This window comes from Dermacentor silvarum, chromosome 5 (genome assembly GCF_013339745.2).
Source record: "Dermacentor silvarum isolate Dsil-2018 chromosome 5, BIME_Dsil_1.4, whole genome shotgun sequence".
Classification (NCBI taxonomy): Eukaryota; Metazoa; Arthropoda; class Arachnida; order Ixodida; family Ixodidae; genus Dermacentor; species Dermacentor silvarum.
Window position 1 is genome coordinate 86,639,704 of NC_051158.1, and position 23,665 is coordinate 86,663,368.

A 23,665-nucleotide genomic window follows, 5' to 3' on the forward strand; every position below is an offset into this window, starting at 1 on the left:
ACGTCCGGTACCAAGCCCGAACTCGCACAAGAGACCGGACTTTTCCAGTTTCCGGCGGCCACAAGAAAATCGCCGGAGGAGATATCGACAAACAAAGAACATATTCAAAAATAGGAGATGAAGCTCTTAACATTACGAAAATTAATTTGGGAAGAGCATCTCTCATAAAGCGGTAACAGTAACCATAAACTGGATCTTCCCTTCTGGTTAACCTTCCTGCCTTTTCCTATTCATCGGTCTCTCTCTATTTATGCAGTTAAAACTGGTTGACAACAAAGGTGAAATCGCGTAGCAACCGGTCCACTACGCAGGCGAATTTATTTACCAAGTGGCCTATTTTAACTTAGGGAAAGATTGTCCAGCTTCTGTGGGCAACGAATTAAGTTCACATTCATACCTCAGTTTAAGCTCGGCCGCTGGATGAAAAAAAAAGTGTGGCCTGGGGCGTTCCAAGCGCGTTCCTGGCGCATTTTCTATGCCGATCCCAGACAACAGTTTTCGACGTGTGGCGCTGCGGCGGTTCACACCGTTTTCAATGCACGCGGCAGGCCGTTTCCTTTTTTTAATACAGCGGCCGTGGTTTAAGGCATTGGCATTTTTATCGTGTTTAAAGGCGTGTTTTATTGCGATAGCAATTATATGGGCACTCAAAGCGGATTTCTGCCGTCGGCGTCGTCGTCGCCATCGCCGTCGCCGTGAGGTTCCGTATAAAGTACAACGGCGATGAAATCGTCGCCGCGCGCCGTATGCTGTATGTACCAGTGAAAGCGCGCGAGGGGCACGCGCTTTCACGGGGAGCGAACGCACGGCGGAGAGCAAACGAGACTTCTTCCCTCGCGCGAAAGGCCGTGGGGGGCCGGGAGGGAAGGCGATGTTTAGCTGCGGCACGAAATGCGTATTTATATAAAAATGTTGCGAGGCGAGAAGGTGGTAAAGACTTCCAACGCTGCTCGACGAGTGTCCCGTTCTGATCTCGTCGAAAACCTCTGAGCCGCCGCCACAGGCACCGGCAACAGTCACCAACGCCACGCGCGTTCGGTGCGAACGCGGGCAAAACACCGATGGCGTCGACAACAGTTCTGCGCGTTGCTGGTGCTGCTAAATGTCCAAGTTTATACAGCTGATAAATTGCTATCGCAATTGATGCTTCGCCTTTCGGGTGAAACTCCGACAATTTTATATTTCAACTGAATCTTTCATATGATTCTTATGGTGTTTATGCAGTGTATTGTGTGTGTAAAAATGCTGAAACGACATTTATTTTAATGTGTTTTTTTCTGATTATGTGTTAAAAGACGCATGCTGCAAGTGGGGTACTTGAAGTCGCGCCTTTATTCATTTGCCGCGGTAGTACTGCTGAGAAAGCGACAGTTAAAAGCCGCCTTCTGGACTGGAGTGACGGCCGTGGTTACGCGACGTAGAGTTGAGATCGCGTATGTACGGAAAAGTCGCTCTAATAGGATCTTATTTCTCTAGGACTGTAATCGTTTACTTCGATACTGGGCCTAATTGCCGTTTGCGTTTAATACTGTATGTGTAGGCTGGCGATTTGGTAACCTCGATATAATGAACTTCCCATTGTGCCGACGAGTTAGACAATTGCATCCATTCCTGATATATGCAAGATTAAAGGGAAGTATTCTTTGCCAACGTCCTCGAAATTTGGTGTGATTTGTCCGTTTCTCGCACGATAGGAACACGAGCTTGCTAATAAGCAGAAAAACCTCCTTCAAAAAAACCCCGTTTCAACGTAATAGTTCAGCGGAAACCCGCTAGGTGGACAAAGGTAATTAAATGGAAAATGAGACGTCCACCCAACCATAGCAATTCCTACAAAGGAAACCCATACGAGTTCCTCGAAAGGAAAGAATCGCAGTTGAAGAAAAATTTGTCCTGGTCCGGGACTCGAACCCGTAACCACCGCCTTTCCAGGGCAGCCGCTCTACCATCTGAACTAACCAGACGGCTAGTAGATGGCAGGGCAACCGGGGGCGAGGTCTTGTCCAAGTTCAGTTACCAATGCGTGGAGCGTTGAAGAACTTCCTTTTATTGCGATTGCAATTATATAGACTCCAGGCGCATTTCTGCCATCGGCGTCGACGTAAGGTCCAGTATAAAGTCCAAGGTCAAATCATCGCCGCGCGCCATATGCTATATGCGAGTGAAAGCGAGCAAGGGTGAGCCGGCGATGGCACGCTCAATCTCGCGCACGCAAGGCATGACAGCGTGGAGGAAGCGCGCTATCTTCCGTCGCGCGCAAGGTTCCGGGGGTAGTGTAGAGAAGGGGGGCGCGTTCTACTCCGGGCGGCCCTATCCGAAAAGCCATCTGCGACGGAGACAGAGTCCGCCTTGCGCTGTGTTTTTTGGCGGCGTAGTTTGCCTTGATGCGAGAGGCAGCATGAAGGTCAATTCGCTCGCTGCTGCTGCCGCGCTTCCTCACTCCAGCGTAGTGACAGCAAGTTTCCGCGGTCATCGAGTGAGATGTTTGCTTGTGCCCGCGTGACACCATGCTTACTATTTTAGTTAGTATGCATGTTTACCAGTTTGTACGGCCAATAAAACTACTATCCTTGCTTCGTATAGCTGTCTACTAATATGCTATCGCAATAGATGCTTTGCCTTTCAGGCGAAACTACGACTTTTTATAGCCGTGTGAGCGCGGGGTGTTGCGGGAAAAGTGGCAGGCTGCGTCTGCCTGGATGTGTACTGGTGGAGACGAACGGGGTGGCCAAACAATTCGCACCATGCATAGGACCGTCAGCACTTCACGATGCACTTTGTCGACGAAAGGCGATCCAGTCAATGCCTTGCGAAGGTCTTTCACCGCTTGGGCCGAATCTGCGTATATGACAAGTGTAATGAAGCAGAAGCGCCTCGTGTTTTCGGTAGGAGCTCGAAGACGACGACCTGTTCTGCGTTTACCAGAGACCCTATACCCCTTAGTGGGTGCGAACCATGACAGAGGTTCATCATCATCATCATCATCATCACCAGAGAGCTCGGGCTGTTCGCTCTACTGCTAGCTGCTGCTAGACTGGACTGATCAATATTTAATCAAATCTCGTTACACTAGTTTTATGTTCCTTGTGGTAGTTTTGATCGCTACATGGTCAATACGTCATATATAGCGTGCAGCTCGGCGAATATAGACGGCGTCGCAAGTGAAACATGAGAGGGGCATGTTTCGTTCGAGACGGGAATAATGCAGGACAGCTTAGGGCAATAGCAACTACCTCGCCGGTATCATTGGCATTGGCAAAAGCCTGGAATTCTCCGATGCATTCACTCGCATATTGGCAGCTGTGGAGTCCGACGTGGATTTGGACTGTGGATGCTACCAAGATTATTGGAGTTTTTTAGTTGCGTCTGCGGCCACAGTGGTAGGTTGATACGGTCCTGCGAAGGAGGATTGGTGTGTTGTCGCATGTAATGAATGTAGGGCTTGATTGAACTGCTGGACAAACATATAACTTAAGACGACGGGACGAGCATCACTGATGAAATAATTCATCTAGCGTGTTGAGGCCTGCTTACACCTGAAGAATAGGAAAGTCGGAGCTTTACAAGTTATTCTTGTTTTCTTGCGCTTTATGCAAGGCTGGTTACTATATTACACACTCTTTTATTTTATGTATGATCGATTCCGTTGATTACCCGCCGTGGTTGCTCAGTGGCTATGGTGTTGGGCTGCTGAGCACGAGGTCGCGGGATCGAATCCCAGCCACGGCGGCTGCATTTCGATGGGGGCGAAATGCGAAAACACCCGTGTACTTAGATTTAGGTGCACGTTAAAGAACCCCAGGTGGTCCAAATTTCCGGAGTCTCCCACTACGGCGTGCCTCATAATCAAATCATGGTTTTGGCACGTAAAACCCCATAATTTAATTTTTTTTATTCTGTTGATAATTTTGTTCAGATATTTTCTGTTATGATAACCACTCGATTTTGTTATGTTTAAAAAGTTGGAACATCAACCAGCTCAGTCTCATTATTTACTTCAAGTTAAGCCCGGAATGTGGGTATTTGGCACATATTGCACTTATGGCCTCTTTTCCACGAAATATAAATTAGGTGAGCCTACAGTTATCTCTAGGAAAACACGGGGGAAATTTCAGGAAAAACATGGGGAATGCGGGAGATGAAAATTCAAGACGATGAGCAACACGGGAACAAGGTGAGAGCAGGACCCAACGTTTCGACAAGTGCACGTGTCTTCTTCCACGCGACATATGCTCTCCTCGGCACAGTATATATAGGTAGGGTTCTTCTAAAGGGGAGAGAAGGTAAGGCGGGTGGGTGAGGTAACCAGCTAGAGTGTGTTAGCGGCGAGGGTGTAGAATATTAATTGTACGCCCTTGCGGCCGAATTATTACTACTGAATGTGAAATTGGTATGTCGTGCAGTTCCTTTAGGAGTCTGGAAAACATTGCTAATAATGGCAGTAAGGCACTCTGGAACGCTTGAATAAGCAACTTTCTGCAAAGGCTATAATTAACCTGCACATATTAAACATTTGTCCCTTGTCACTAGCAACATGTTTCCTACTTCAACGAAATATGAACACCGTGCCTCGCATAGTTCACCGAGGAGACCTGACCGGAGCAACGCAACTGTTTCGCTTCTATATGGCTTAAAAGGCTGCGAGTACTCGATGAATATTTTCAAAGCACAGAAATAACTTACACACTTCAACCTTTCAGTACATGTCACCCATTGAATGGCCTCCTTTTCTCCAAAAGTATGAAATTTCCGTCATTTTAAAAAAAAGAAGGAGAGAAACTTTTGAAACGTTTCATATAACGCCTTTAAACTGGTCGAAAGTGAGGCTTAAGCAACATTCATTTAACCCCTAAATGGCACACACATCTCAAGATTGGCTTGCATGCTTCCCCTAACATTCCCCATATTTTCCCGAAATATAAACCTCGTGGGCGATTCAGCTTTTCATAAAACCGTGAAAACAAGCATATAACGGTCTTGAGTGCTTCTGGTCGCATTGTCGCGTGTACAGTTTCCCTGTCAAATAAAAAATTACTCCATCTCCCGCTAAAGGGAACCGTGTGTCGATGCCAAGCAGCGGGGAGATGGTTAGCTTGATCCGCCGCTCGACGTTTGCGTTGTGATTCGGCTTCGCGTTGCCGCGCCGCCTCGGGATCCACCGCTCGACGTTGACGTGTCGATTCGGCTTCCCGAGCCCGGAGTTCAGGGTCCGCTTACCGCCGTTCACGTTTCCTTTCGGCTTCGCGAGCCCGAAGTTCGGGATCGCCACGTCGCCGCTCCCGTTTCGCGGCCCGAGTACTCATCGCGGCGCTGCACAGGAGAGAATGAGGCGCGCTCTCCGTCATTTTCATACCGCGGAACTACCGTGGCGTCCCCAGCGGAGTATGCATCTGCCGCACCACCTGTCGTGCACGCCGCTCCGGATTCCTAGAGGAGAGAAAGGGGGGAGCGTAGGAGAGGAGAGAGAGGGGGAGGGGACGCGCATGCGCTGTGGGGCTGTGGGACGCGGGCGCCGCTCCGTGGAGTAGAGGATTCCTACAGGAGAGAAAGGGGGGACGTAGGAGAGGACAGAGAGGAAGAGGGGACGCGCATGCGCTGTGGGGATGTGGGACGCCGCGGGACGGAAGGAGGGACGGACAAAGCCCCCGCCATAAGCTGCTTCGCATTTAATATCCTTGTAGCGTTGCACCGTCGGGATCGATGTAACGTCCGCGACCGCGTTCGCGCCCTTTCCGTTTGTGCTTCGACGGCGCGGCGCTCGCTGTGCAGTCTGCGGCCTCCATATGCTTGCGCGTAAACCGCGTTCACGAAGTGACATGTCACAGTAACTTTTTTCCCAAGTTATGTATTTGTAAACGCTGCTGCTCAATTATTTCAAGTCACGCAATTTTCAAAATTTTGATGCTACGTTAAAAGCCCTCATTTAAGATACTACCAGGATCCGCCGCTATAGAGGTTATAGCAATGGCAGAATATCGAATTGAATTGAATTGAGTTTCCTTGCAACAATGTTGTGGGAGGAAAGAAGACCGGGAGACCATAAATTGCCGTGCGATTACTTTCTCATTTACTCAATCAAGCCATCATTATATCTCAAGTGTATGTTCGCACAGCTGAATTGCAGTTGAAGATATAGTAAAGACTTCATGTTATAATCACCACATGAGTTCTCATATATTTTAACGCACCGTATTCACTGCTTACGTGTCCTGGAGTCACGTTTCAAAGGTCCACGGTTAAAACAGCCGCAGGTGATTATTATTAGGACAGTTACCACTTTAACCTTTTTAGCGTTAAGACGCTGCAATTTCAGTTTAAAAAGTGTGCGCTGCAGAAAACTTGACACACGATCACTCTCAATAATAGGCATTTGAGGCGACGTTCAACCAATATTTAACAATAAGCCGTACGATTTGCCAGAAATTTTGCAAGCGCTGTTCGAGGTAGGGTGTAGCTGGCCATTACACACAAGAGCCTGACTCTATGTGTGGCGATTTTCACTTCTTTGCAAACTGTCCAGAGGCAATGCCATAGAGAAAGAAAAAAAACTTTTTTTTCTTTCTCTATGGCAATGCCTCCTTGATAGCACGCCTGTGCCACGAAGAATAATTTGCCTGTGCACTCTGCTTTTTCTTGCCAAGCCCGGCGGAACGAAAGCGGCGACGTCAAAGATTGGAGGACGCTTAAGCTTCGCCTTTAAGAGTGGAACGCGATAGCATTCAAAGATCCCTGACTGCTGTTCACGCTTCCCGGCAACTGCGTCTTATGTAACCGTAATGTTTACCGGGAAACGCTGGCGGCCACCTCTATGCACGAAGGCCAGCTTTCTAGTAAAAACGCAGCCTCTTGCGTGGGCCCATCCCGGAAGTAGTTAGTCAGCAGCTGCGCCCCCCCCCCAAAAAAAAATACATAATTTTCAGGTTTCGGTTATTGTTTCGCACTTTTAATATTTCAGTCTGGGAATATTTAACATAAAAGGCATGCGCTGTTGGTGCTTGGTTTCATGACATTTGTTTGTGGGCTGTTAGTCTCAAAATTCCGATCAATAACTTTGTCAAGAAGGTTAAGACAAGGTATGAGCAACTTTCGTGATAGAATGGTGGGGCAGTATAACCCGCATACACCGCATGTCACATAGCAAGGCGTGGCATATTGCCACGCGCTTCGTCCGCCCCACACCTCACGATACACTTCCATCAGTGCAACCGATCCAGCACTTGGAGAACCGCCAACCACTTCAAAGAAAATCGGATGTCTGGCGCACACCGGACAGGCGACCGCTGTGCTATCACTGTGGCGAAGCCGGACATGTGTACCGTGAATGCCCATATCGCCGCCTTGGACTTCAGGGTTTTGCCGTCGACTCTCCAAGGCCAAGATTCGGCGAAAGACCAAGAGCCATTGAGGAATACCTGTCTCAACAGCGCATGCCACTGCCCTTGCGACGGCAGTCACGGTCACCGTCGCCGAGACGATTTTCCCCAAATTCCCGGAGCTCCCCAGTGGCGGCGCAGGGGCGTTCGCCAAGCCCTAGACGGGAAAACTAAAGACAGCGACCTTCGGGGGCGAGGCCGCTGATAATCGACGCGAGCAAGGCCTCCCAGCGACGCGACCAGGTACCGGCAGTGATTCGACAACAACTGAACTCGGAAGCCGACTGTCTTTGGATATACCTGTGGTGCTCGACGGTCACCATGAAGTCAGTGCGTTATTGGACACAGGGGCTGATTACTCGATCGTGAGCCGAAAACTAGCGACACACCTGAAGAAAGTAGTTACGCCTTGGTACGGAACACAAATTCGTACTGCCGGCGGACATGTAGTCACCCCACTTGGTATATGCACACTCCGAGTTGGCATTCGTGGACGTACGTTTCTCTCCAGTTGCCTTGTACTTCGCGAATGTTCCCGAGACATCATCCTTGGAATCGACTTTCTACGGGAATATGGCGCTATTATCGACCTGCGGGAGCGCACCGTGACCTTCTCGACAGAGAGAGCAGCAGACAAAACCGACGACAGCCATCTCAGCACGTTTCGCGTTTATGCCGACAACGTCGCGTTACCCCCCCGTTCGAGTGTCCTCGTTGATGTCGTGTGTGACAAGTTACGTGATGGTGAGGCAGTCGCTGAAGGCAACATGTCGCTCTTGCTCACACTAGGTCTCTGCGCCGCTCGCAGCCTCGTCACGCTTCGTGACGGACGTTCTACGCTGCTTGTGACGAATTTTAGTAATGAGCACCGTCACCTTTTTCGTCGCACTGCCATCGCTCTCGCCTACCCCATAACAGAGACTGCTGAATGTTTTACGTCTGCATCACTGGACAATGCTCTCCAATCGACACCGGGGGCTGCGACGGCATCACTAAGCAAAGTAGACATTAATTCGACTCTACCGGAAGAACAACAAATAGCGCTGCATGAATTGCTGCTTCAATTCCAAGAATGTTTCGCCTCGTCCTCTAAGGTGCGTCAGACGCCCATCACGAAACACCGAATCATTACATATACCGACGTGTCGCCCATAAAACAACAGCCTTACCGAGTTTCGGCCAAAGAACGGGACGCGATACATACGCAAGTCGAAGAGATGCTTCAGGACGATGTTATACAGCCTTCCAAAAGTCCCTGGTCATCGCCGGTCGTCCTCGTGAAGAAGAAGGACGGAACACTACGTTTCTGCGTTGACTACAGGCGGCTAAACAGCGTGACTAAAAAAGACGTCTATCCACTGCCCCGCATCGATGATTCACTCGACAGACTGCGACGCGCCAAGTATTTTTCATCTATAGACTTGAAAAGCGGATACTGGCAGATTGAGGTTGATGAACGAGATCGCGAGGAAAACGGCCTTTGTTACGCCGGATGGCCTGTATGAATTCAAAGTGCTCCCTTTCGGCTTGTGTTCTGCACCTGCGACATTCCAGAGAATGATGGACACTGTTCTCACTGGTTTGAAGTGGCATACTTGCCTCGTTTATCTTGATGACGTCGTCGTATTTTCGGCGACCTTTGAGGAACACCTGAATCGTCTGAAGACTGTGCTGGACGCCCTCCGCGCCGCTAACCTCACGCTGAAGCCAGAGAAATGCCACTTCGGTTACAAAGAACTTAAGTTTCTCGGCCATGTTGTGAGCGCGGATGGCGTTCGGCCTGACCCTGACAAGACCACCGCCGTAGCCTCCTTTCCTGTTCCCCGTGACAAGAAAGCAGTCCGTCGCTTTCTGGGGCTCTGCGCATACTATCGCCGCTTCATCGCCAATTTTCTAGGATTGCCGAACCTCTGACTCGCCTCACACGAGAAGATGTACCATTTGTCTGGAATGAAGAGCAGGACGCGGCTTTCACCGAGCTGCGGGAGCGTTTGCAGACACCACCAGTTCTTGCTCACTTTGACGAGGACGCTGATACTGAAGTCCATACCGACGCCAGCAACGTGGGTCTTGGCGCCATCCTGGTCCAACACCAAGAGGGCACAGAGCGCGTGATAGCTTACGCCAGCCGTACTCTTTCACGCGCAGAAGCAAACTATTCCACCTCAGAAAAAGAGTGCCTTGCAGTGGTATGGGCGACCATGAAGTTTCGGCCTTACCTCTACGGTCGCCCCTTCAAAGTAGTGACCGACCACCATTCATTGTGCTGGTTGACCAATATACGAGACCCCGCTGGGCGACTCGCACGATGGAGCCTTCGTCTGCAAGAATTCGATCTGACCATCGTATACAGATCAGGCCGCAAGCACGAAGATGCGGATTCGTTGTCGCGTGCACCCACCGATGTTTGTGATCCGGCCGCTGAGGATGACAGTGGATTCCTTGGGGCCCTCACCGCAACGGACTTGATTGCACGACAGCGCGAGGATACCGAAATCCGCGCAATCATCGAGAACCTCGAAGGACGCAACTCTCCCATACCTCGACGCCTTTCTCGCAGTCTCTTGTCCTTCTGCCTTCGAAGAGGTGTCCTGTATAAGAAAAACTCGAACAGCAACGGCAAACCCTACCTTCTCGTCATACCTGCTGACATGCGCGACGACATTCTTCTTGCCTGCCATGACGAGCCCACATCTGGTCACTTAGGCTCCTCCCGAACTCTCGCCAGAGTTCAACAGGCGTACTACTGGCCCAAACTATCTACATCTGTAAAGCGCTACGTCAAGAGTTGTCGGGAATGTCAACGCCGCAAATCCCCGCCACTGAAGCCCGCGGGGCTGCTGCAACCGATCGCACCACCCAGGGCACCATTCGATCAAATAGGCATGGATTTACTCGGGCCTTTTCCACTATCATCAGCCGGCAACAAGTGGATCGTAGTCGCCACAGATTACTTAACCAGATACGCCGAGACAAGGGCTCTACCACGCGCTACGGCTGCCGATGTTGCCCAGTTCTTTATAGACCAGATCGTTCTTCGACATGGAGCCCCGTCTTACGTGATCACTGACAGAGGCACAGCTTTCACGGCCCAGCTTATTGACGACGTATTCAAGCTAAGCTACACGAGCCATCGCAAGACCACTGCATATCATCCGCAGACCAACGGGTTGACGGAACGATTGAACAAAACCATCGCCGACATGTTATCCATGTACGCCGATGTACAACACAAGACGTGGGATCAGGTTCTACCGTACGTAACATTTGCGTACAACTCTGCCATCCAGGAGACGACGCGATTCACGCCGTTTCGTCTTGTCTATGGACGTGAGGTTCAGACTATGCTGGATGCGATGCTTCCACACGATTATGACGCGCTGCTCACCCCTGACGCTGAGCAATTTACGCAGTACGCCGAAGAAGCTCGCCAATTGGCACGCCTACACATCACGCAACAGCAGAGTGTAGATGCACGTCGCTACAATCTTCGCCATCGCCAAGTGGAATACCACCCGGGCGATCAAGTTTGGGTGTGGACGCCGGTGCGCCGCCAGGGGTTGTCAGAGAAACTGCTCAGTCGCTACTTTGGACCCTACAAAGTGCTGCGTCGCGTTAGTGACGTGAACTACGAGGTTCTCCCGGATAGTGCCATGTCACCCCAGCGTCGAAGGCAGCACTCGGAGATTGTGCACGTTGTACGACTCAAACCTTATTTCGCGCGATAGTGCGACAGCGTCTCAACTTTATGATGTACTTTATTTTTCTCTCCCTCACCCCCCACTTGTGCTTACTTTATGTTCCTTCCCTTTTTTTTCTTTCCCTCTACCTACGTCGACCAGCGCTAGCATCGGGACGATGCCCGTTTTTTTCACAGGGGGAAAATGCCACGAGGTCTCGAGCTGCGGCGAGCGCGAGCCAGTATTCAGGCAAGGAGAGAAGAAGAAGAGGTTTTTCGTTTTTTGGGGTCAGCCATCTTCCTGGCTAGTACTCGTCTCTGCCGGTGCAGGACTTCTTGCTCTGGAAGGCCTTCTGTTGCACGTGACAATATAGATATACTTAAATATATACCGGAAATTTCGTTCACAGGGACGCCGGACGCCCGACCCGCGGGAGTTGGAAGGCGTGACGTCACGACACCCTCGTCGGATAGCCAGCCGGCCGGCCGCGGTCATTCTAAGCGCGCCGACGCCGTCATCGCGAGCATGAATTCGAGTTCTGGTGCTTCTACCAGCGATGAGTACCTGTCTGAAGACGAGGACCATTCCAACTTGGCAAGAAATATTGCCGCCTACGGTTACGAGCCTTCCGCGTCAAGCGACGAAGAGCAGGCGACCGTGGAAGTGCCGGTCAGGTTTTCGCCAACCGTAGCGCGAAGATTTCGCTCTGCACCAGACACTTGTGCAAGAATTGTTTGTCATTTCCTCTGCAAACTTGCTTTTTCAAGAGCGCACGCATGTGAGGCAGCTGCGGGGTACTTCAGCACTGCGTCGATGACTGAATAGTAGTTTATTCCGTCGGCCTGAGCAACTGCTGTGACGTATCAGTACCTCAGAGACTCTCACGTCCACTTCGCCAGCCGACCGACAGATGGCAGCACCTGTCTGGCGTTCTGCCCAGTTTTTTTTTGTTTTGGCTTGTGGAGAAGCAGAGCTGTTTGTGTCTGATCTCGTTAGTCGCGCTCGCTGGCCTTGTATTGTTTTACTATGCTTTGCCAACATTTTTAAAGACATTACTGCCTTCGTGCCCAGCCTCGGGCATATCGCCCCAGCCTCGCCCTCACACTGCTCAAAAAGGCTGCAAGTGAACGAAAACAGTACCGACATCTTTTCGCCTCCTCTTTTCAAACGCGCCGCTGATCATTTCTGCCTTGCGTTTTCGTGAGAAGACCGATGGCACAGCGTCAGGCTTTAAGCATTGCCTCTTGAGCGGCATGCCGAGGATTTTCAGCACAGCCGGGCTGGTCACATAATCATCGTCGACGAAGTGGCCCGCGCAAATGAAGTCATTTTTAGAGGTCTCTAGGCTGTGCGTGATGGCTGACAGGCAGGTATCCAAAGTTTACGCACCTTCTCGTCTCTGGGAAACGTGTACGACGGCGTGTCATGACCGACGATGCTGTTATAACAGCAATGTCTGGGCATTTTCTTCCGCCGCGACGAACGCGTCAATACCGAGCGACGACCGCGGCAAGGCGCATGTAAGACGCACCACCTGCGTGGAGCGCCGACGGGGATCATGTTTCGGACGGACCACGTGCGAAGATCGCCGAAAGGGGTTAAACAAACGCTGCAAGGGACCGACACTCCTGGAAACCCTGCGACGGTTGTGGCCGACCTTGGCCACGCTCGCGCGCGCGGGTGGGTGTTATGACGTCAAATTTCAGCTTCTGCCGGCGGCCGCTTGTAGGTAAGGTGCAACAGAAAATCGCAAACAAATGACGTTTCTCGTTCTTTTTTTTCAAAGCAGCTTGTTGTATTCGTCATTTTCAACAGTTCAACTTTTGTTCCGACCCAAAAAACCACCCGCCAACTTTTGTGTCCGTATCCCTTTAACAGAATAGACCTTGGTACCATGACCTCGTGCGTTTGCGATCTATAAAGTCGCAAAAGAACTGCTGCGATTTTTTAAATGCACAAGCCTCTATAACTGCTTAGTATTCACTTAACAATGAACGCTTGATTGTGTGTCAGCTGTGAAAATTATGAAATTTTCTGCTGGTTCTTATCTTCTAGTTCCCTTTCCTTGCTTCCCAGTGCAGGGTAGTCAACCGAGCTCAGCCTGATTAGCCTGTTTAAACTCCCTGGCTTTCCGTTATGACATCTCTCGCTCTCTTTGGCAAAGTGTGAGTCGTCATCTGGTACCACAGAGTGCATGTTGGCGAACGCATAGCCAAATATGTATCCATATCTGAATGTGATTGCGGGCCATGCAGCGCTTGCATGTATACTCCCTACTTGTGTGCGCTCTTCCGCTCCACCTCGTGTGTGATTTGTGTTATGTCTGATGAAATAAGCGTAGCGGCACGCGGAGACAGGTTTCAGTGGCGTTCAAGATACAAGCCGTTGACATCGCCAAAACAAATGGTGTCATGGCCACTCAGGGGTCATATCGTTCTTTTTTTATAGCCATAGCAATTATATGGACACTCCAAGCGCATTTCTGCCGTCAGCGTCAGCGTCGTCGTCGTCGTCGCCGCCGTCACTGTGAGTTTCCGTATGAGGTCCAACGGTGATAAAATCGTCGCCGCGCGCCGTCCGCTGTGTGTGCAAATGAAAGCGTACGAGGGTGAGCCGGAAATCGCGGCTCAATGTAACGCACGTGGGGGTAGAAGACAGGCAGTAACCTGAGCGGTCGTCGCTCGCGCGCGCGAGGCTCATGGTCGAGACGACGGAGAGGGAGGGGGGGGTGCGTTCTGCTCTGTCGGCTGCTGCTCACAGCGCGGCCACTTGGGCGCCGTATCTTCAAAGCGATCTGCGATGCGGGCGAAGTGCATGCGCCGAGTGGTGGTAGCTTCGTATGCGCTTTGCTTCCGACGTTTAGTTCGCGTTGAAGCGAGACGAGAGACAGCGCGTTGGTCAATTTGCCCGCTGCTGCTGGCGCGCTTTCTCCGGCGTTTTCGAAGCAAGTTTCCGCGGTCATCGAGCGAGATGTGTTCATGTTTCCCTGTGCGCGCGTGACACCATGCTTGTCTATTTAGTTAGTAAGCGAATGTTTACAACTTTATACAGCCCATTCAACTATTGTCCTTGCTTCGTACAGCTCTCTACTAATTTGCTGTCGCAATCGATGCTTCGCCTTCCGGGCGAAACCGCGACTTTTTCATCACATACTGGGCCGCTGTTTGGGTTATTCGTGATGAAATATGGCAGCGCACTGTAAAACAAGAACGTAACACGCTGAAAATTTGTTATTTATCGCTTTTTTATTGCTCAGTAGGAGTTCTACACTTGATGCTTGAATGTTCGGTCATTATCTTTTAAATTAGCAATTTGTAACTTACCATTCGTGGCACAAATTCCATTAGGATATTCGAAAGCTTGTGTTTTCTGAGGGTCAGTCTATGATCAGTTACAGTCGTACAGGCACACTAGTCCTAAATCAAACAGTATTCAGTTCAGAAATATAACTTCTCCCTCGTCCTCACAAACTTTCGCCCGGTTCACTGGGGAAACCCGAGCCGGTGAGCTCTAGCTGACACTTCAACCTACGCATTGAGAGTTAGGGTGCGCAAAGACAGACAGCCGCTTCCGATAGATTCCCGCTGAACCCTTTCGTGCTAACCAAGCATTCGTCTCACTGCGCGGTCTTCTCCACGAACGACCGCATCGTTTATTACGGCCTGTACAAGTTGCCCGTCGAAGCGAATCACCGCGGACCATCATTACGCCCCCGGTTGCGCCAGAGCCGCGTGTCTCTCTGCTCCTCTTCGCATGCCGTAATAAACGACAGCAACAACGACCGGCTGACCACGCTGTGGCCAGCCAGCCGCAGATGCGGAAGCAAGCCTTCTCTCACCGCCGAATGAAAGGAAGACCCCTCTTTTACCCCACCTCCGATGCTATCACCACCTTCTCAGCGTCGGCACCGCGCAATCGGGTAACAGCAATATAGTAGCACACAATCTCGGCAGGCACGCCAGCCGAGTGACTATGTGCTGGATGGCCACAGCGCTGAGACGTAGTCATGCGATGGCCCGGAGGAGTGCGTCATCAAAAGCCTCGGACTCTCCGTACACGTGTGTGTGTGTGTGTGCGTGCGTGCGTGCGTGTGTGCGTGCGTGCGTGCATGTGCGTGCATGTGTGTGTGTGTGTGTGTGTGTGTGTGTGTGTGGTGTGTGTGTGTGTGTGTGTGTGTGTGTGTGTGTGTGTGTGTGTGTGTGTGTGTGTGTGTGTGTGTGTGTGTGTGTTGTGTGTGTGTGTGCGTGTGTGTTGTGTGTGTGTGCGTGTGTGTGCCGCCCCGAGGGCCAATAGAAAAGAAACCCGTTTTTAGAGAGTGCTCACACCGGGTTGGCGTAGCTGGTGACGCATTCTATACATGTGTGTCACTGGCCTCCGCAAATGACTCTCTTCGTGGCCGACGGAGAGGATAAAGAGAGGGAGAGAGAAAGAGATTCATATCTCACGCAGCCCTTTATTAAGCCGGTGTAAACCGCTTTCACGGTTGCGTCGGGTGTTACGTAGGTTGGAATAGAGTGGCGTCACGACAATGCGAGGCCGCGCCGACAGGGCCGCGTGGACAACGCAAGATTTGTCGTCCTGTCTTCAGAAGTCCTTGTCTTTCTGGCACCTGCTACGTGAATTACACCACATTGTCACATGGGAGTCAGTGAGATTAGAATGTAGGATGCTGTGAGGTAGTATAATTGGGTGTCATTTCTTCTACAGCATTTTCATTTCTTTCATCTTAGCTTACTCTCCGCTGCTTGTTTACGCTCATAGAGCAAATAATAACGAATTAATGGCCCAATAACGAAACTCCACGCAAGGCGTAAAGTGCTACAGTAAGAGTGAAAAGCTTTTAATTGATCCGGATAGCATGCCATGTTCTTACTGCGAAAAAGTGACAAGCACATCACGTTTCGATTAAGCCGGCATTAGGCCAAGAGCGCTCGAATTGAAGGTGTTCCTTGTAGCTCTTTGAGTGACTGCTGGCCATAAGAATAACGACGGCAGACCTCACTTCCCATTGGTCGACGGGGAGGTGTTAATCACGCTGTGAAGGTTACGTATACATTGGTTTAGGTTACACTGGTATTGTGAGATATCTCAATAAGATGAAATCAAGTGTAGTTACGCGGGAATGAAAAGAGGAAATCTAAACCAGCGCGTGAGCAGAATCAAAGCTGGTTGGTCTCTCTATGCACTGCGCTACGACCAAACGCAGTTCTTAAAGTTAATGGGTACGTCTGGCAGGGTGAGCCTCAGAAACCACAATTCGCAATTCTTCGGGAATATAGCAGGACAATGACACACACCCAAAATGCACGTGGTTCTGGGTTACTTTATTACGAACATCGACTCTGCTCGTCCATGCCGTATCATGCAGCCCGCAAAGCAAGGGCCAAGAGAGAAAAACGATGACGTGGCTCTGTGCCATCGTTCTTCTCCCTGCCTTGGTCCTTGTTTCAGTTCGCGCTGTATCATCATCATGATCGCCAATCTTTAAATCCACTGCAGGACGAAGGACTCTCCCAGCGATTACCTCTGTCTTGCGCTACGTGATTCCAAGATGCGCCTGCAAATTTAATAATTTCATCATCCCAGATAACTTTCAGCCGTCCTCGACTGCACTTGCCTTACCTTGGCACCCACCAATGTGTAACTCTAATGATCCACCAATTATCTGCCCTACGCATAACATGGCCCGCCCAGCTGAAATTTTTTCTCGTAATGTCAACTGAAATACCGGCTAGCCCTGTTTGCTCTCCTGGTCCACATCGTTATCTTCATGTCTCTGTTATGCGTAATGTTAGGCGTAGCCTAACATTATTCGTTCCATGGCTCCTTGCGCGGTCCTTAAATTGTTCTCGAGCTTCTTTGTTGTCCTCCAAGTTTCTGCCCCATATGTTAGCACCGGTAGAATGCAATTATTCACACTTTTCTTTTTAACAGCGATAAGTTCCCGGTCATGATTTGGTATAGCCTGCCGTATGCGGTTCATCCCATATTTACTCTTCTTTAAGTTTCCTTCCGATGAACGCGGCCCCCTGTGCGTAATTGACCTAGATAAACGTAAATCTGCGCGGTATACTCCGGCACTGTCGCGCTGTATACCAAGTTCAAAATTAATCCTTAAAAAAGGTTGTAGGGCATAACGTCACGTAACTGTACTATTTGAAAAGAAAAGCGTACAATCATTGCGTTTTACCAGTACTAGTACATGGGGCAGAAACTTGTAGGGTAACAAAGGAAATCGATATGGACGAGTTCGTATGAGTACGCGGTGCAATTTCTGCTGCGCGAAGCACTTATGTGCTGAAAAAAAGTTAAAAAAGGACAAAGGAATAGCAAGAGAAGGACGAACACGAGCGACAAAAGACAAACACAGCGTTCGTGTTTTTCGTTCTCTTGCTATTCCTTCGTCCGTTTTTACATTTCTTTCCGCATTTCAGTGCTTCGCGCTGCAGAAATTACACCATTGACTAACAAGCTTTAAAAGACAAGAACGAAAAATGTCAGGCGTAACTTACGTTAAATTACAGGAAGACAGCGGTGTAGATTACACAGCAAACGGGGATAGCCGATATCCTAGTTGATAAGAGGAACAAATGTAGCTGGGCAGGTCATGTAACGCGTAGGGTAGATAGCCGGTAGACTATTAGAGTTACAGAATTAAGGCCAAGAGAAGGGAGACACAACCGAGAACAGCAGAGAACTAGGTAATGTTAGGAAATTAGGAAATTCATAAGATGGGTTCAGCTAGCGCAAGACGCAGGGAGAGGTCTTCGTCCTACAGCGGGCGTAAAGATGATGATGAACTGCGTGTTATGAGAGACGTCCTACAGTGGGAACTCTACAATAATTTCAACAATGTGGGGTCGTGTGACGTGTACTTAAATTCAAGTGGACGAGTGCTTTTGCATTTCACCCGTACTGAAATGTGGCCACCCGTCCGGAAATTAGGCCACGGCCTCATGCTTGGCAGCGCAACGTCAAAGCCACTCAGCACTTAAACTCACCCATGTCGCCATTTTGCTTCATCCGTGCCAATGGTGCAGCCACAAATCATAAAAAACACTCCCCTTTCCATTCTACCGATTTCATACACACACTGCCCTCCCCTTTCCATCCATTTCTCTACGAAGGGCGCATACAGCTTATGCTCTGCCACAAAAGTCTAAATTTGGCCATTCCTGGACGTCGCACTCTCAGGACTACAAACCAAAAAAGTGTGGGAAGTTCCCTCGCCTTTTACGTACTGCTCACACGACTTATTTTCCTAATGTACCCCACTCCGGATGGAAGCTGAGGCCTGCCTTCCATTCTCTTACACGCAGACGTCTGGTGCGATCACAAGAGACCTCTCGTTGCTGGAATTAAGCGTTTTTAGCAGCAGCATTTCCCAAGCGGTGCAGGGAGATGTCAGAGTATCGTATGATAGGCAAAATAAAAACCAAGTATTTCTGGATGTCGAGCAATATTAAAAGTAAAAAAAATAAAACAAGCGCCAGATGATTTTTTAAACCAACAAGAAATTTAAACGCCAGAAACAAAACAATAAAACATTACCCTCGACCTGAGCACATGCAAAACGTCACGGATGATGGTGACCTCTTGGCGCCCGCCGATGTGTCACAGTCGCTACGTGTTGTTCAGTAAAGAAAACGTTGTGGGTTTTTTCCAGACCATGACAGCTGTATTTCGCAGAGAGCGGAGTGCAAGAAAGTACGTTGAACAACCCCAAGGCCGTCAAAAATTGATGCTGGGCCTTCGACGATATCGCTGCTGTTAGCACAGGTGCTGTTAATCGGATGGGATTGTTAAGGCCGCGTGAATACACGAAGCTCGGTGTCAACAAGCGAACGTAAGTGTGATGGTAAAAATACTCCATCCTGTTCCGGAACTAGAAGAGAAAAATATCTAAGAAATCAGTCAGCTTTAGATGCTCTATTTTTGCCCGAGGTTAACGCCACGGCACCCTAACGAGCTATATAGCCACACGTGACCCTCGGTGGTCAGCGTCCTACCTGCATATCTTGCCTCCAGGGTCTCTAGTCCCTTCACGTGGGCGAATACAGTATGCAGACAGTGGACGACGAGAGGTCAAGACGCGGTCACTCGCCTCGTTGAGTGCGAAAACCACGATTGCCATTCGCTCACGTCTCTTCTTCTTTTTTACAGGCTGATATTTGCCTTCGGCGCGAGCTGAACACGACCGCGCTTCGTAGCACACGGCCGCCGATGCAAAACACACACACGCGCGCGTGGTTCAAGGTCTCACAGCACCACGACGATGTTCTCACTGCGTATGGACGCGGCGCATTGACCCATATTTCGACACCCCCGTCCCGGCTCACGGTAGAGCACGCGGCTATCGCACAGTCATGCCATCTCAATAACGAACAGCCCGTGTAAGACGGCGTGTACGCACCTCGACCTGCCCCGGGGCGGTCGACCCGTGGGAGATTGTGTCGAGGCTCGCTGAGCAATCAAATGCCCAGATAAATGACGCGGCTGGCCATCCGTGAAGGACTGGCAGAGCTGAGGAAAGCCTTCATCTATTCTATCCCCCCTCGCGACTAACGGACGCTTGTCTCTTCCTGGCTAACCTCTTCGTTGAGGTCAACATTTCCACATTGCCTGCCGTGCCCTTGCGTATGAGCCGTATAGAATGCGATCCTACGAGCATTGATGCGCAGTGATATCGGACGCTGGCCAACAACCGAGCGATGACAACGAGGGGTCTTTGTCATCGGTCTGCGCGTTCGTCACGACATAGACCTAATTTCGCGCAGGTGTCACGACCTTGATGCTTTTGAATTGCACTCTGATCGGGAGGTCCCATTAGAAACGTTGCGGCCTCTAACCTGTGCGTCAAAGAAGCGGGCCTGGTGTCCAGAGCGCGACACATATTCAAGACTACGCGTGTGGTCTCGGCGCGTGTAGAGGGGTCCATTGTGATGGAACAAGTTTAATGGCTCGACGTTGTTACTTTGCGTGTCATAAAATTTCTTGACGTTGTCGCAACCTGTTATATAGATCCCGTGTTTTGCGCTCTTATGGCATCATTGTATCATATTGTATTTTCATAGACTCACGAATGTGAACCTAAGGATGCCCGTTATCCTTATTTGTTTATTATCAAGTAAAGAAAATTTGGCTGAACTGAACTTGCGTCACGACTCGTTTTGCGAAAGTGGGCGTTTCTGAACCGTTTGCTTGAACCGGCTGTCCAAAAGCACAAAACACTATTAAGGGGGGAAACAGGAGAAAACAGGATGAAACGTGCTGAAAAGAACAAGGGCAACAACAGCCTAAAACAAACACTACGTCACAAGCACGTATGCAGTCTCACCATGGGCGTCAGTTCTAGAACCACATCTAGTTATTTCCTGCATTCACCATATCACACTAGGTAACGCCGCATCAAACTTGCACATAAACATACTTGGTGGGTTGAAAATGAATTTTTTTCAAGACCAAAGAAAAAGTAAAATGCTAAACGTTCTAAGAATTTAGAGAGGAAATCAAGCAGAAATTTCTCAGCCGCTGTGAAGCCCTCCCGCTGGCAGTGTCCTACGGAAGAGACTCCCAAAGGCAGAGTAGAAATGGAGAGATTCAATCCAATAACGACCTCTTCCTGCTGTTTTCTTCTTTTATTGTTTTACACCACGGAAACTGTGCAGTCGTTACGTTGTGATCCCTCCATTGAAAAGATCATCGGCACTTGTTTTTCCGTCTCTGCCACGAAATAAGGGTGAAGTGCGCGCAGTGAGCTAATACTCTAGCAACCTGTTTCGCGGAATGAAAATACGACGCACACTTTTCACAAACGGGTGGTCGCCGAAGGAAATCTACATACCGAGTCGAGTTCTATTTTCTTGCTTTTTTTACCTTGCCTCTTATATGTATAATGTAATGTCGACGAAAAAAAACATGTAGAGGAACGTTCGTAAGAAAAGCCCTTAGTGCCACCCAAAGCGTCCAATAGGTTTTCCATCGCTCTAGACATGGCACATACGTACGGTTTGTTTCACTTTGTGCGAGCGAACGAAGCTATTCAACTTGTTATGCAAGGCGAAAGGTAATAAAATATTGTGAGCACTATTCATACGCTTCATACTCTCGTCTGTACATACTCATCGTCATCGTTTCGGGGCCTGGTGGTGGGGCTCTCGCACGAAAGAATAAAGAAGAGTCTGACTGCCTAAACCTTGTCTCAGAAGTGGTGGAGTGTGCTGTCTGGTTCCTTCGTCCTCTCGCTGTCGGTCACTCTCCAGCTTCACCGACGCTACATCCCTGGAGCTCCGCTCAGGAAGCCGCCTCTACCAACTGCACTCGACCATGCCGCAAGACCAGCAGGCCACTACCACGAGATCCGCCTTGCCTGCTCCGGTGGGGACCCTTTCTTGGACGGTCACCACCCCTCAGAAGGATCCATCAGTGTTTGCTGGAATTCGCAGTGACGACGTTGAAGACTGGGTGGAGCAACAGCAGCGTGTGCGTGACTTTTACCACTGGAACGAATCTGCAAAACTTGCGCACGTCGCCTTCTACCTACCCGGCGTCACAAGAACTTGGTTTTACAACCATGAGCTCGATTTTGTCAACTGGAGCACGTTTAAGCACCACCTAGGCCAGATTTTCGCGAACTCTTCTGTCCGCTCAGATATCGCCAAGAAGAAGCTTGCTGATCATGTTCAGCACTCTAGCCAGTCGTATACTTCGTACATAGAGGACGTCCTCGCCCTTTCCCGCCGCGGGAACACCTCGGTGGCAGAGAGTGACCGTGTACGCCACTTGCTCAAGGGTATTGGGACTCTGGCATTCAATGCTCTTGGAGTGCAGAACCCCACTACCGTCGCAGACATCATCCGTACGTATCAGCGTCTCGATGAACTTAATATGATTCACTTACACCCTGACACATCTGATTTCAAGGCGTCCAACGACAGCGAGCTACGTGCCGTCATTCGCTCCATCATCTGTGAGGAACGGCACGCCCAAGCTTCGTCAACCCCTCGATGATGATTATATGATGATGATGATTTATTGACATCCCCTTTGAAACGCGGCGGCGACAAATAGTCGCCTAGCCTGCTTGATTTAATCAGGTATACTATACATGTTCTTTATCTAGCATTTTTGTATACCTCCCATTATTATTTTTCTTTCTCAAAAATTTACCTTGTACCGCTGCCTATGATTTTAAGAGATCAGGTCGTATCCATCTTTTCCCTGCTTTTTTTCCACCAGTACTCCAATCGTCTCTTGCTGATCTCTACGGCTGATCTGTTTATGTTTCCTTCCACTTTGAAACCAAGCGCTTCTGGGGGTTGCACGTTACCTACGGTTCTCGCTGAGTGGATCCCGTCGCATTCCATCAGGATGTGCTGAGTTGTTTCTGGATCTTTACTGCAGCATGCACATGTCTCATCTAGTTCCGAAAATTTGTTCCGATATGTTTTCGTCCTTAGGCAACCGGCTCGAGCCTCAAATAGCAAGGCACTGCCCTTTGTGTTATCGTACAGATTTTCCCTTCTAATTTCTTTCTTCTCATTCTTGTAAATCTCCATTGTCCTTTTTGTTTCCATTCTTTGCGTCCAATTCACGGTCTCTATTTCTCTCACTTTCTTTCTGATGACTCCTGGTTGTCTATTTGCAGTTTCGATTATCCTGTACTTGGTTGCCAACTTCCTTGACCTTTTCCTCCATTCTATGTCCACGCTTTTCATGTAGAGATACTTGTGCACTTTAGCCGCGCATTTATTTTCATCCATGTTCCTGAGCCTTTCTTCAAAACTAATTTTGCTCTGTGCTTCTCTGACTTCAAAAGAGGCCCAACCCATGTCACCCTGCACTGCCTCATTTGTGGTATTACCGTGGGCTCCCAAGGCCAACCGGCCTACTGATCTTTGGTTAACTTCCAAACCCGCCAATATATCCGATTTTAAGCATATAATTGCATTTGCGAATGTTAGCGCTGGCACCATTACTCCTTTCCAGATTCCACGCACCACCTCATACTTATTGTGGCCCCACAGTGCTCTGTGTTTCATTATTGCAGCATTCCGCTTCCCCATATGGACCCCTCCTGAGGTCCATATGACGCCTCCTGGTGGCGGCATCCGCCCAATAGTGAGGGAAGAGATAGCTGCCGTGACCTGCATGCAAGTCCCGAGCCCGCACCCCATCCCTACGCCAACTTACGCTCAGGTTGCCTCTATAGAGCCACCCTCCCAGCAGCCACCACAGCAGGCACCTGCACCGCACGGGTCCCTGAATGCTATCACTACAAGACCACCACGTCTTCCGTCTTACAACGCATGGAGCCCACCTCGATCTGTTTGCTACTATTGCCGCATCCGTGGCCACATTTCAAGGCTTTGCCGACGCCGCCAGCAAGATGAAAGGCGTGGCTATGACGGGTTTGAAAAGGATGATTTTCCGGCCCCGTACCACAACGTCGGCGTTCTTACTACAAGTGTTATCTACGACGTTCCCCATCTCCGCAGGAATTCAATGCTGCCGGTTCACTGCATTTCCCGCGCCGTCACTCTCCATCACCGATGCGGCGCTCCTCTTCCCCTCTTCGACCGGCTACTTCATCCTCCGGTCACCGCCCGGAAA